The 13103-nt window shown below is 32.5% G+C and overlaps 1 long non-coding RNA gene across 1 annotated transcript; it reads left to right on the forward strand.

Annotated features, from left to right (window-relative positions):
- The first annotated feature begins 5996 nt into the window (after positions 1–5996).
- LOC128202610 (uncharacterized) lies at positions 5997–9556 on the forward strand. The gene is made up of 3 exons (XR_008253885.1): positions 5997–6036; positions 6248–6514; positions 8999–9556. It is a non-coding gene; the product is annotated as an uncharacterized LOC128202610 (long non-coding RNA).
- Positions 9557–13103: the final 3547 nt, after the last annotated feature.

A 13103-nucleotide genomic window follows, 5' to 3' on the forward strand; every position in this document is an offset into this window, starting at 1 on the left:
TTTTAAAACATCGCCAAAGTCTAACTGCGGTTGCCAACCTGCCTGCCAAGCACTGCAAGCGGCACAACCCGCCAAAGAATAGAAAAATACGTTAAAATTACCTTTTTATCAACACAAACACAATATTCGTAATTGATTGATTCATACTTGAATAACATTACCATTGGTAGTCAGTAAAAAGACACATTATCGTCATAAGCCCCTATTTATTTGCCTTAATTAGAAAAAAAAACTCTGGTAATTATCCGTAACCGCCATAATACAAAAATAAGAGAATATTAACGCAAACACCATTCGTAACGAGCTTTATTGCTCTACTTTTGTAAGTTCACCTCATACAAATGAAACTTTGGGGCAGATTGACCTAAATTATAAAATATACTAGCCAAGCTCACCTAAAAGCTTTGTTATTACAGGCCGCATTATTATTTCAAGTATGTTTCTTCGCAACGTTTTTAAATTTTTACCATTATTTTGATTTTCTTTTTAGAAAAACAACAACTATTTCACATTTATTCCTTTTCTTTTCTTTTTAACTTATTTTATGTAAAAGGACATTTAAGTGATTGACTACTTGACTATATAGGCTAGTCGTGGCCGACATGACTAGACCCCAGATCTACTATTTATTGACGAAACCCTGTGCAAACTACCAATTACATACTTCTTGAAATCTCAAATGAAACAACATTGTTCATCGCGTGCCGAAAAAAAAAGAGAGCCACACTGCATAGAAAAGAAGATAAATAACGTGACGGAATGGCAATTAAAAAATTATACAAAATGACGCGTGCAGCAGTTGGTGATTACGTTGCGCAGTATTTATATTTATATTTTGTGCCTTGCCACGATCGACTGGACTAATAGTCAGGATCGATCGGTCGATCGCGATCGACCGCTTGGCCACCCCTGATATAATCAACAAGTTTACTTCTACCGATATTTTACTGGTAATGAACAATCTACATTTATTATTACATTTTAAGCTACAAGTTCACTTGTGTTTACGATGTGGCTTTAACTGTTTAATTATGGTATTATTTGTACCTACAACATGTAATCAGTGTTCTATGAGTTGTAATTGTGACGTCTGACTGTACCATAATAATAGTAAATAGGCTAAAAATGTTATGTAAGTCGTTTATTTTCAATATTATATGAATACTTCCATATTAACAACATAAAAACACTGAAAATCGCTGTAACTCCTCGGCTGCAGCATAAGGCTGAGGACCATTTCGGCAAACATTGCGTAACATCTTTATCTCCTATACATGTTATTTCACTCTGTATGAACCTTTTGTTGTAAGTATAACAATGTTTGCTGAAGAAACTATTATTTATTTATGTATTTATTTACTAACTGTAATCTACAATTTTACTTGTGTAATATAGGATAAAATAAGTTTTATGTCAATCGGTAATATAATATATTTATTTTTATTCAACCAAATTTTATCCAAAACCATCCAGCCGTTTAATCGTAACTGTAGAAATAAACATTTAAATATCTTTACAAACTTTTGAATATTTAAATGAAACATGAAAATTTAAGAGAAATGAATGTCTCAAACTTCAAAATGTCACATTTACATAAAATGGTAAATATTAAATTTGTCACCAAATATTAAATTGCAAATTAATATGCAACGTTCATTAGCAAAAAGAAGTTTCCAATTTCATCAATCGCTTTCAATTATGATCGGTTATTCTCTTTAATATCCATAGCAAGCTTCGTAATTGCATTAAGAAATTTCGTTATTTTAGGATACTTTATTAAAATTTTAATTTTAACGACTTAGAAAAAGAGGTTCTCGTTTAAATTTTTTTTATATGTTTCTTTCTTTCTCATTAATATCTCTCACCTATTTTGAGCCGACATTGCTATATTTTTTTGCAATCGATAAAATGGAAGAAGGCATTTCCATGATGGTCTCATATAAATTTTCTCACAACTATAATTGTATAAGCAATGGTTATCATACCACAACCTTGAGAACAAAGTTCCTCAGGGTACAACCCTATAATACAACAAATCTTCCTAGACCATAGTGCATTTTTCTGTAAGAATAGAATTTATCAAAACCTTTGTCTCTATAAAAGGGAACTAAAGAAACAGAGCACAATATAATAATGTAAGAAAAGATAACTGAAAATAAAACCCTATACCAAGCCACCTGGCCAGAATAGGTAGGTAGCAGGTGAATTTACTGGGTACAGAGGAATAACACCTGAGTCCTCAGGAATGGCAACGCATGGGGGGTATCATGGGCGAAACAGTATACTCTGTTATGTCCATGATACTGCTCATGTCTATAGGCGACGGTTATCACTTTCCATGAGGTGGGCCGTCAGCCTGTTTGCCATTCTAAGTTGTATAAAAAAAAAGATGGAGTAGTAGACAAACAAGCAGACAACCCGCCTGATGGGAAATGCTATCATCGCCCATGAACACTTGCAACACGAGGAGAGTTGCTCGTGCGTTGCCAGCCTTTTAAATATTAGTACGCACGTTTTTTGAAATATGTATCCCATGTTTAAATTGTAAGGGGAAAACAGGTAAAAGGCAGTTCGTTTAAAAAAATCATTGTCATTCTCTCCGTGCTTTAAGACCTTTGTGTACGATAAAGGCGACCTAGAAACTCTTGATACTAGAGAGAGGGACTTAGCAACAAGGGGATTAAATATAATCTATTACAGTGTAATCCCGGTTGTTAAGAAGCATGATTTATCATTACTATTAAAACCATGGAAACATAAATGGGGATATCTTATGATACTTACATTCTACATATTGTAAAACCGATTTTGTCCACGTGGACAGGATGTATGTTATCTAAGTTAAAAAGTAGCTCATGTTTTTCTTCATGCCATATTCTATTTTCCAGAGGTAGACATTGTACAAAAACATCGACATAATAAGGCATGGAGACCAATAACCACCTACTTATGTTTCTGCCGCTACGCAGCTATATAGTCATGTTTCAGTTTGAAGAATGGAATATGGAAGTGAAATTACAGGGCACGGCGACAAAACAACTTAGTCCTCAGAAATGGCAATGCATGACGGATACTTTGAGTGTCGGAGATGTGAACCGTGATGTCTATAAATATTTGTTACTACTACCCTTCAATTAAATCGTCAGATTATTTTCAAGTTGCGTAAAAAATTATATGAGTCAAATAAAATTCTACAAGTGACGTTAATTACTTAATGTTAGCTTATTTATTTCAAAATTATTATTTATTAAATTATAAATAAAACCAACCATTTTTACACATATAAATAAACATTAAATGCTGCACCATTTTTTTGATAAGACCATATAGATAAAAATGTCAAAACGAATTCAAAGTTAATAACAGATTGCTACTGAAATAGAACAAATATCTTCCCAAAAACGTGTAACTTTATCGTCAATTGCGTCACGAATTGTGATCTTCAATCGGCTTTGTGAGACTTTCACCTTTGGAATTTTTATTTCTCTTGTATTCCTTAACACTCAAAAAGCAATGCCAATTGTTTCGGCATCCGTTAAAATATTTGCCAAAGCCCTTTCGGCAATTTCCGTCGACGAGCGAGCTGAAGGCAGGATATTGGAAATTATAGTTGCGAGGAGACCAACAAAGCGTTCCACGTGAGTACCAAATATGACAAAACAAGTTCAAGACAATATAAACTGTGTTTCAATATAGCAACAGTCAAATTTGAATAAGATACTCGTATTTAAACACTCTTACCTTATTAGCCGCAATTGAGATAAGCGAGCGCTGGAGTATTAAGCGATTGGTTGATCGGAGGTGTGACAAATTAATATTAATATTGATGAATAGAGAGAAACATCTCAAACTATGTCATCCATGTATAAATCAATACTAATTCGTCCGTAGTATAAATTCATACCCTATTAATTTACTTCAATCAGAGTGATTAAAAAAATATTTGTATCTATAATAGTATTCGAATATTCACTACCTTTTTAACTTTTACTACATTAAAAAACATATACAGATAAGAATACTATATACTAGAGATATTTTTTTTGTAAATAAAAGTCTTAATTAACGAAGTGAGCTTAACGCGGATTTGTGAATTGTATGACGACGTAACATTATTCGGAATTTTCGGGTCACTCAAAAGGTACTTTCAGGTTTGACTTAATACTCTCAACTTGTACGCTCATGGCTTAAAATCCCAGTAGCAATATACATATAATACGTACTTGCGACAGTTTAGGGATTTCTTTCCGCCCACCCTCAAGCTATTTGCCAAAAATTCCGTGTCAACGACAATAAGAAAAATATGGCCATATTTAAACTTTCTTGACACAATTTATTGTGCGATTAGGGAACTTTTAAGGCCTTTTTGTACAACGCTTCTAACAAATTACAGAACTCACCACGTCAATAATATTTAAAACGTCGTTATCCTTCTTCTATATCATAAAGTATGGTGACGGAGTAAAAATACAATATATCATTATTAATTTTTATACCCAGGATGTGGCAAAAGGTTTTTGTCCTTTAACCAAACCAGTAATAGAAAATGAAAACTCGATACCGAGAAGAACCCCACGACGAGTTGCGTATGCGTGTTCGTGCATATATGCATAAAAGCTTGCGTGCATAAGTATTTACATGAAAGCATACATTCATACATGTTTAAGTGCATACGTGCATATGTGTGCGAACGTGCGTGCGTTTTTTATTTATTTTTTTTTTTATACAACAACGCGTGCGTGCGTGCATGCGTGCGTGAGTACGTGCGTACGTGCGTACGGGCGTGAGTGCGTGCGTGCGTGCGTGCTTGCGTGCGTGAGTGCGTGCGTGCGTGCGTGCGTGCGTGCGTGCGTGCCTGTGTGAGTGTGTGTGTGTTACAGAAAAAATAATATTCTTGTTAAAAGACTCGTATTCATTGCTGAAGCATATAATATGAAACAAATCTTTATTTTCCAATCTTTCCAATGCAGCTTCGTACAAGTTTTTAGCGAAAATTTTACCCTTCTCTAAAATTGTTATAAATATAATATTTAAGCTTGGAAAATTGGAATTCATCGTATTCAGGGACATCCTAATGATACTTGGGGTATCAACAGAAATTCATTTAGACAAATTTACTTAAAATAGTGCACTAGATTGAGTTATATGTAACTAATTTAAACAATAATACTCAAATATGCAGATACTGAAGTATATTAATGGAAAACGTACTTCAGTACATGCAAAAAATGTAAACGAAAATGAACCCTAGGCTTCAAAGTTTTTGAATAAATAATCACTTACCTGCGATACTCTTAAATACTCAAGCAATAGTAGCCCTATTTTACTGGAAATTAATAGTACTATAGAAAAAATCAACTTTAATCTTGACAAAATAAGTATTATACTAATACAGAAAATCGAACAAAAGAATGAAAATCGGATAGAAAAATTGTTCAAATAAAAACATCACCAAATATATATTCATCACTAAATTTAGTTATAGGAAAAATAATTTTACGAATAACCGGATTGGTCTTTTTAATAGAAAAAAACATAAAAATAAATATGGTCACAACTGTAATCCCTAAAAGACTGCGGTAATCCCTAGTGAAAGACATTTATCGACTATTAACTGTTGTGGACCGTATTTCACTGGGAATCTAATATGGCAGGTAGAAATCCTACCAGCGTCACTCGGACTAATTTGGCTTGTTATTGATATTTTCCATCACCGGAGAGTTAATCAGAATTTTGAAATTGACAAATTTTTTAAGTATCAACCAGATTTAAAATCATAACATTTAAAATATTCAAAGAAGTGTGATGCCTGTATTTAAAAATAATAATAATTTGACGACCTTACCTGTATAATAAGGTTTTCTTAACAGGGTCATACGTTTATTATTTACAGGACACACGCGCGGTGACGCCTCAACGTACAAATTCCATTATTTAATATAACTCGACACGATATTATGTCCGACCCTCCCTATTAAACGCCAGATACCATATGTCTTTATTATAGACCGGACGTCTTTACTCCTCAATTTTATTGTAATTATTATAATTTTATAATACTTAAAATATTTATTTTGTTCTCGATATAATTCATACGATTTTCCCCTTACCTTCATAATGTGATATACATGAAATCCTTTATTATTTAAACTTTTAGAGGAATCTTTTATAGGCGAATTCGACGTAATTGGTTAGAATTGACACCACTGCCTCTTCTCATCTAAAATACTTACCAATAAGTTTATAGACGAGAAAAACCTGAAATAATCCATTTTACCAGTACCAGCTTAAACATATTCAAAGTGCAAAAAGTAAAAGAGAGAATTTCTCTGAGTGACAGGATACAAAAATAGAATGTTGGCCAAAGAATCAAAGTCACTTATTAGAATCCCAAAAAATCGCAAACTTGTGTTGCAATAAGCTGGCTACGTAACTCGAAAAACCTCTAGCGATGGCGAGGAAAAGTTTTCCATAGAGTTATACACAAATTGAAATCGTTAGCATATTTTTAAGGGTAAGGATATTTTTTATAATTCTTTTTTTTTTTGTGTATCAGTGTAACCATACCTTTTTTTAATAAATAATAATATGAACAAAAAGAAATACAACACATAATTTTAAGCCATATTCCATACTAAGCTGGAATAGCAAAGTTAGTATGAGAATGAAACATAGGAATATAATTACCGTTCTGATATCTTTATATTGGGTTGGGTATATATATATATATATATATTACACATATGAAATACAAAAGACGATCTTATCGCTAAAGCAATAGTAACCCGAATACATTTCTATTTATTACCCACCCCTAATGAGATTCTTTTTTTGTAAATATATTCGCTTTCAGGTATAATTGATTCATATTTCACTGAAGTAGAATAGAGGGACTCTCAAATGTATTTCAATTAGTCAATTGACATAGATGACCATTTCTTGAGACGACAACGAAGACTTAATTACTTCTCACAATGTATTTTCTCTGTGTATTAAATAAATGTTTTTTTTTTTTCTCCTGATAATTTTAACAGCAAATTTGGCTACAATAGCGTGTCCGTCGTTAGTTATACGTGCATGTCGTGCGACGGGGGAGTGTTTGTAAGACACGAATTTATTGGATACCTTTTTTATGTCACGAATCGGTCTTAGTAACATTGGGGTCTTTCAAAATAAAAAAATATTTCATCCCCATCATAATGATTATACAATGATAGCGTCAGCAAAGTTAAATCTTCATAACCAAAATTAGTTAACAATTGCTAAGCAAGAACACTGTGTACTTACTAATTTATTAATAATTGTATAAATTTATCATTACTATTTCTTTTTTTTTAATTTACTAATCAATAAATATACAATTTAATTGAAAATCACATACATTATAGTATCCTTTATCTTAGTTTCAATATACTATATACAATTTATTACATATTATTAAACTACACTAGGCCACATCGTCAAATTGCATCAGGTGAGATCAATCGGAGACATTACAGGAGTAAAAAAATTAAATGACTGACTGTCTAGGGAGTCTATATGCTATACTACGTAGGTATTGACGCCTACTGACTTGTTGGGACAACTGTTTATACACAGACACCTACATACATCGATAGATGTAAACAAAAGTGCTGCTAACATCTTATTTTTTCGCGCATTTTCCTTTTAAATACAAAGTCAGGGCAGAATATTGCTGTCTTATAAAATGAAATACAGAGCTTTACACTACATATTCTATAAACAATGAAAAGTGAAATCTATTTACTTGTGTGATGGTAGCATCTTGTTCGACACCCCGGTTCATTTTCCATTGTCGTGTACCGTAAAGCAGCAATGTCTGCGTATTATTTCAGTCTAAAATTCATATTTACTATAATAACAATTTGTTATGTCATCGAGAGAATAGAATGACGATAACATAGACCACTGTTACCACAAACCTTTGGATTTTTTATATTCTCCTTAAGTTAATTTAGAAATTAGGTAATTTTTCTTAATTGTACAAAAAAATACAGTATTTATCGCCGCCATCGAGTATCTCTGCACAAAAGGTTGACTGGTAAAGAATGCCTATAGTATCATTTGTACCACATTTTATTTGTCTACGAATTTTAAATAATGTAAAATAAACATACTTAATGGATATTTTGAATAGCCCAATTTAAAAAAGAAGTGTAAGTATTCAAAAATATTAGTATCCACTCAGTATCTTCTGCATGTTCTCGATGTTCTGTAAAAACAAGCTATAGAATATTTACAATTACATAGACAATTACAATTATGTAGCCTCCATCAATGTCTTCTATCGCCTATACCATGGGAAGTGTTCAGAAGAAAATTGTTCTTATTATTTCTTTATTCTTTATTATTACTGATGGGTCATCGGTTACATCTATGCACAGTAGATCGCCCAAGCTCGCGCACAAATAAGCTTACAAACTCTTTCATGAACCATACCGTAACAGTGTGGAATGGTGTTCCCCGTGATATGTTTTCTTCGTCCCTATAACTTCTGATCCTAAAAAAGCTCTTAGTGAACCGGCATAGTGTGGCCAACCATTGAAAAAAGAACGTCCTCTTATCCATTGATCATATTCATGGACCATATTGTTTCTCTGTTCGCTCAATATGATGTGGTTACCTGCCGTGCTTTAATAAAAAAAAGGATCAACTGAACAAAACGTAATATTTAAAACCTCTGTTCTATAAATTCACGTACAACGTAAAGACATTTATTGAGGCAAAAAAGGCGAGGAAGTTTAACTTTCTTAAAAAGATATAATAGACATCAATTAAAAGTATTTTATCAGAGTCTCATGAAAATATTGCACAATCACTCGACAGTAGCTAATCTGTACTAATATAATAAAGAGGAAAAATTTGTTTATTTGTTTGTAATGGGTGAACTCAAAAACTTATAGCCGATTTTAAAAATTCTTTCACCTATAGAAAGCTACATTCTCAGTGAATAACATAGGTTACATATTATTTTCAGGAATTCTATCTACCCATGCAAAGCCGGGACGGATCGCTAGTATAACATAAATGAGCCAACCTACGACAAAAGGCTTATACAGTCCTCAGGAGTGATAACACATGAAATACGTTCTTTCAATTGAATTGTCAATATTTATTCTCAGTGAGATACTATTATATACTGTTTGATAAAGATGTCATCTTACCTTACTATAGCAACAGAAACGAAAACTAAAATATTTAGAAATTATATCTGTCTTTCTATCTGTCTATCTGTATGTTTGTTCCGGCATCACGCAAAAAATACTGCACCAAAATGAATGCAGTTTTAACATTTATATTTCTAAAAGTCTAACCGATGTATGTTTTATTAGGATATGTCAGCTAAAAGAGATCTATCTCATTGATTTTCCTACTTCTAAAATCCGCACGTACAAAGTAGCGGGAAAAGCTAGTAAAAACGTTTTTAATTACTACAATTTGATTTTATTGTTAGCTGCTTTAATGTCTATATATGCCACAAAATAAATTATTTTCTCTTTTTTCATTTTTTTTTTTAATAGTTCTGATAAATAGATGCACTTTGTAACTATTTTGTACAAAAAAAAATAAAGAACTAAAGAAAATTTTCTCAGCAAAAAGTGATACAAATATGTACCATGCATACGAAACCTGCAAAGGAAAGATTTCCTTAAATTCTTGGAAAATACTAAAAACACTTCAGCTAGAGAAAAGTATTGCAAAAATATATTTCATTTACAATTATTTTATACAAGATGCAGTTGCTTTTATTGTCACTCGAATAAACCTTGAAACGCTTTATTAAACTGTAAAAATGATATTACCTATTCTTTGTGACGTGAGAAATAATAATGTTTATGTTAATTAAATTTATTTACTCATATTGCGTATTAATAAGATTAAATTTTCCTTTGATCATTGTAGCAAAACTGAATACCGAAAACTTTAAAGGTTTCACCAAAGAATCCACTCTCCGAGGGCTTTGAACTAACTGTTCACAGGGAAATAGCAGCTAGTTCTTGTTTATTTCAAGGTTATTGAGAAAACAAGTAGTTACAGTTTAGTAAGTTCTACGATGTTACTATCTTCTTTTCAGCGAACATAACGTATACTATTAAACATGTCGTTTCATTACATATTTTGTTACAAAGTATGGTTTTGAATTGCCAATACCCTTTAAAACTTTGTATGTTAATTGAAATTTCTAACTATTATAAATCTCCAGTAATGGAAGACATCGATACCAAACTAGATCAATCGGAGTGACGACATTAAACTTGCTCTTTGTAATTTTGAATTTTTAAAGTTTAAAGAAATTCGAACGAGATCGAGTTTGAGTATTGCATTGGCTGTCAAACAATCATCAATAGTCATCAAATGTCTTTGATTATCTCTTAAGAATTTATAGTCGTGAATATTATTTTTCTGTGTCCATCGACTTCGAAAAACATTTTTGAGATTCCAACTTTATCTTATAGCAATCATCTACGTTGTATTTGCACTTTCAGAATTATAACTCTAGAATCTTATGATTCTGTCCATCCATAACCGATTCAGCTTGCTGACACTTCAAACTTTAAACTGTATTGGTCACATCAATTCTTAGTATGTTTTATAAGTATTTTACAATCCACAGTTAATATTTTACTGATAATTATTACCCATTTTTTCTGTAAAATCACTGCGAACGCGTACCTGCAGGATATTTATTCTGCAAGTATTTTAATATCTAGCTATCTTCAAAATATTTACAAAGAATTTTTTCGTGCATTTTTATATATTTTTCACAAAAATGCTTCCTTACTAAAATAATCTCAAGTAAGATTATTATACAGCTACTTCAGTTGTTTTAAATGCCCTAACACAGATGCCTTTTACTTTTTTACAGTAAGACTTCTCCGCAGATGACGACGTTGGCCTAAAAGCATTTATCCTTATCAATCTGACCTAGGTTTGAACTGTAGCACTACGATGAGTATCGAAAGACTAGATACTAAACTAAACGTAGCGACAGGTGAAAAGAATTCAAGTAATCAACAACAGCTGATAAAGCACGTGGGTGGAAAGGAATTGTTAGTACTGAAGGCTAAAGGCCCATTGACAATAGTATACCTACCCTATTAAATGTTGTTGTTAAGTTTGTCGAGTCTCCCATCCGAGAAATTGGTATTGGCGACCCGCACGCATGCTAAAGGTAAAGGAGTTAAGGAGCCGCCTGAAAATCAGCGCTATATAGGTACTTCTCGCTGGAGCTATACATCTATAGCAACAGCTGAGGCGGCTTCTATTACCAGCAACATTAATTGTTTTTTTTTTATTGTTTTAATTTTTTATTTTCTAAATACTGGTAATAAAGGTTATCTATCTATCTATCTAAATAGACTTCCACGCGGTTCTCTTTGAAAACAACCATGATTAGTTAATTCTTGTTAATTTCGTCACGATGGACCGACTCACCTGTTATCCTCATCTATCATCTCTCACCGATACCTTACCAGTATATACCGATAACACATGCGAGTTTACAATTCCATTTTCATTTCATTAAAATAAAGACGACATGCAACTGAGTACAATAAAGAGATATCTCCAAAAACGGGAACAATATTTTTACGTGCAGTGTTATGAGTGATTTTTTTATACGACTTAGAATGGCAAACAAGCTGACGGCCCACCTGATGGAAAGTGGTAACCATCACCTATAGACATGAGCAGTACCATGGACATAACAGAGTACGAGTATACTGATTCGCCCATGATATCCCCCATGCGTTGCCATTCCTGAGGACTCAGGTATTATTCCTCTGTACCCTGTAAATCCACGCCGTATCCCACCCTTCAAACCGAAACACAGCCATGCAAACACAACTGCTTCATGATTAAAACATGAATGGGACAGAGGTACCCAAGCAAACGACTTTTGTACAAAGTCTCCCAAAAGTTGCTAAGGTAAGAAGGTTCTATCGTCAGTTACTATCATATCTGGAGATGAAGGATCATTTATGACTATAATTGGAGATTATTATTACTGGAATTATTAAGATCTAAAATTTTTCTCCTTCGCGGTATATGACTACTACAATTAGTAGATTGGAGAGGGATTTGTAATTGATTTTCTTTTAACATATGGTATTTGAAATAGTACCGTTTACTTTTTCATGATTTTCATGTTTTTTAATAGTAAGGAGGTTAAGTAAATTTAAACTTTCGCGTTATTGATACATATTTTACGAAAATTGGAAAAAAAAATTTAAGAAACGTCGAAAATAAGAATCTGGTATGTTAGTACTATTTACCTGTAATTTTCGTCGCATTAAGTCTCGATTGTATTTAAAATAAGGAGGTTGGACCTCAGTGAAGATTTTAATAAATTGCACAATATTTTAGATTTATATAAATTTAGTTAGACAGCATTTTCTTTGACACCGATTAAATTTACTTTGTTATCAATATTGACAGTTTCCTAACTACATACATTTTAAAAATTTTATGTACAATAATTCTTATTTATTCTATGCTATAAATTAATAGTGAAACTTTGTATAATATCCTAATAATAAATCAAGTGACAACCCTATTGCAGTTGTTCATGTACAACAGAGCGAGTCGTACGATTCTTACCTAACGAAAGTCTTTTCATGTCATACATAATATTCCGTTCAGAGTTTTGGGTTGACATTCTAAGATGTTGTTGTAATATTCTCGTATTGACATATTCGTGTTTCAACGGTGAAGCAGTTGTGTTTGCATGGCTGTGTTTCGGTTTGAAGGGTGGGATATGGCGTGAATTTACTGGGTACCGAGGAATAACACCTGAGTCCTCAGGAATGGTAACGCATGAGGGGTATCATGGGCGAAACAGTATACTCTGTTATGTCCATGGTACTGCTCATGTCTATAGGCGACGGATACCACTTTCCATCAGGTAGGCCGTCAGCTTGTTTGCCATTCTAAGTTGTATAAAAAAAAATATATTTATGAATTTCTCGTGTTATAATGAATATTCAAAGACTAAGTAAGATGAAAATAATCGAGGGAGGTATTTGCCCAATAGTGAAGCACCATGGGCTATGATTGATTGATTAAAACACTAAAATTTAATA

This window comes from Galleria mellonella, unplaced genomic scaffold (assembly GCF_026898425.1).
Source record: "Galleria mellonella isolate WM207_F2 unplaced genomic scaffold, CSIRO_AGI_GalMel_v1 utg139, whole genome shotgun sequence".
In the NCBI taxonomy this organism is placed as follows: Eukaryota; Metazoa; Arthropoda; class Insecta; order Lepidoptera; family Pyralidae; genus Galleria; species Galleria mellonella.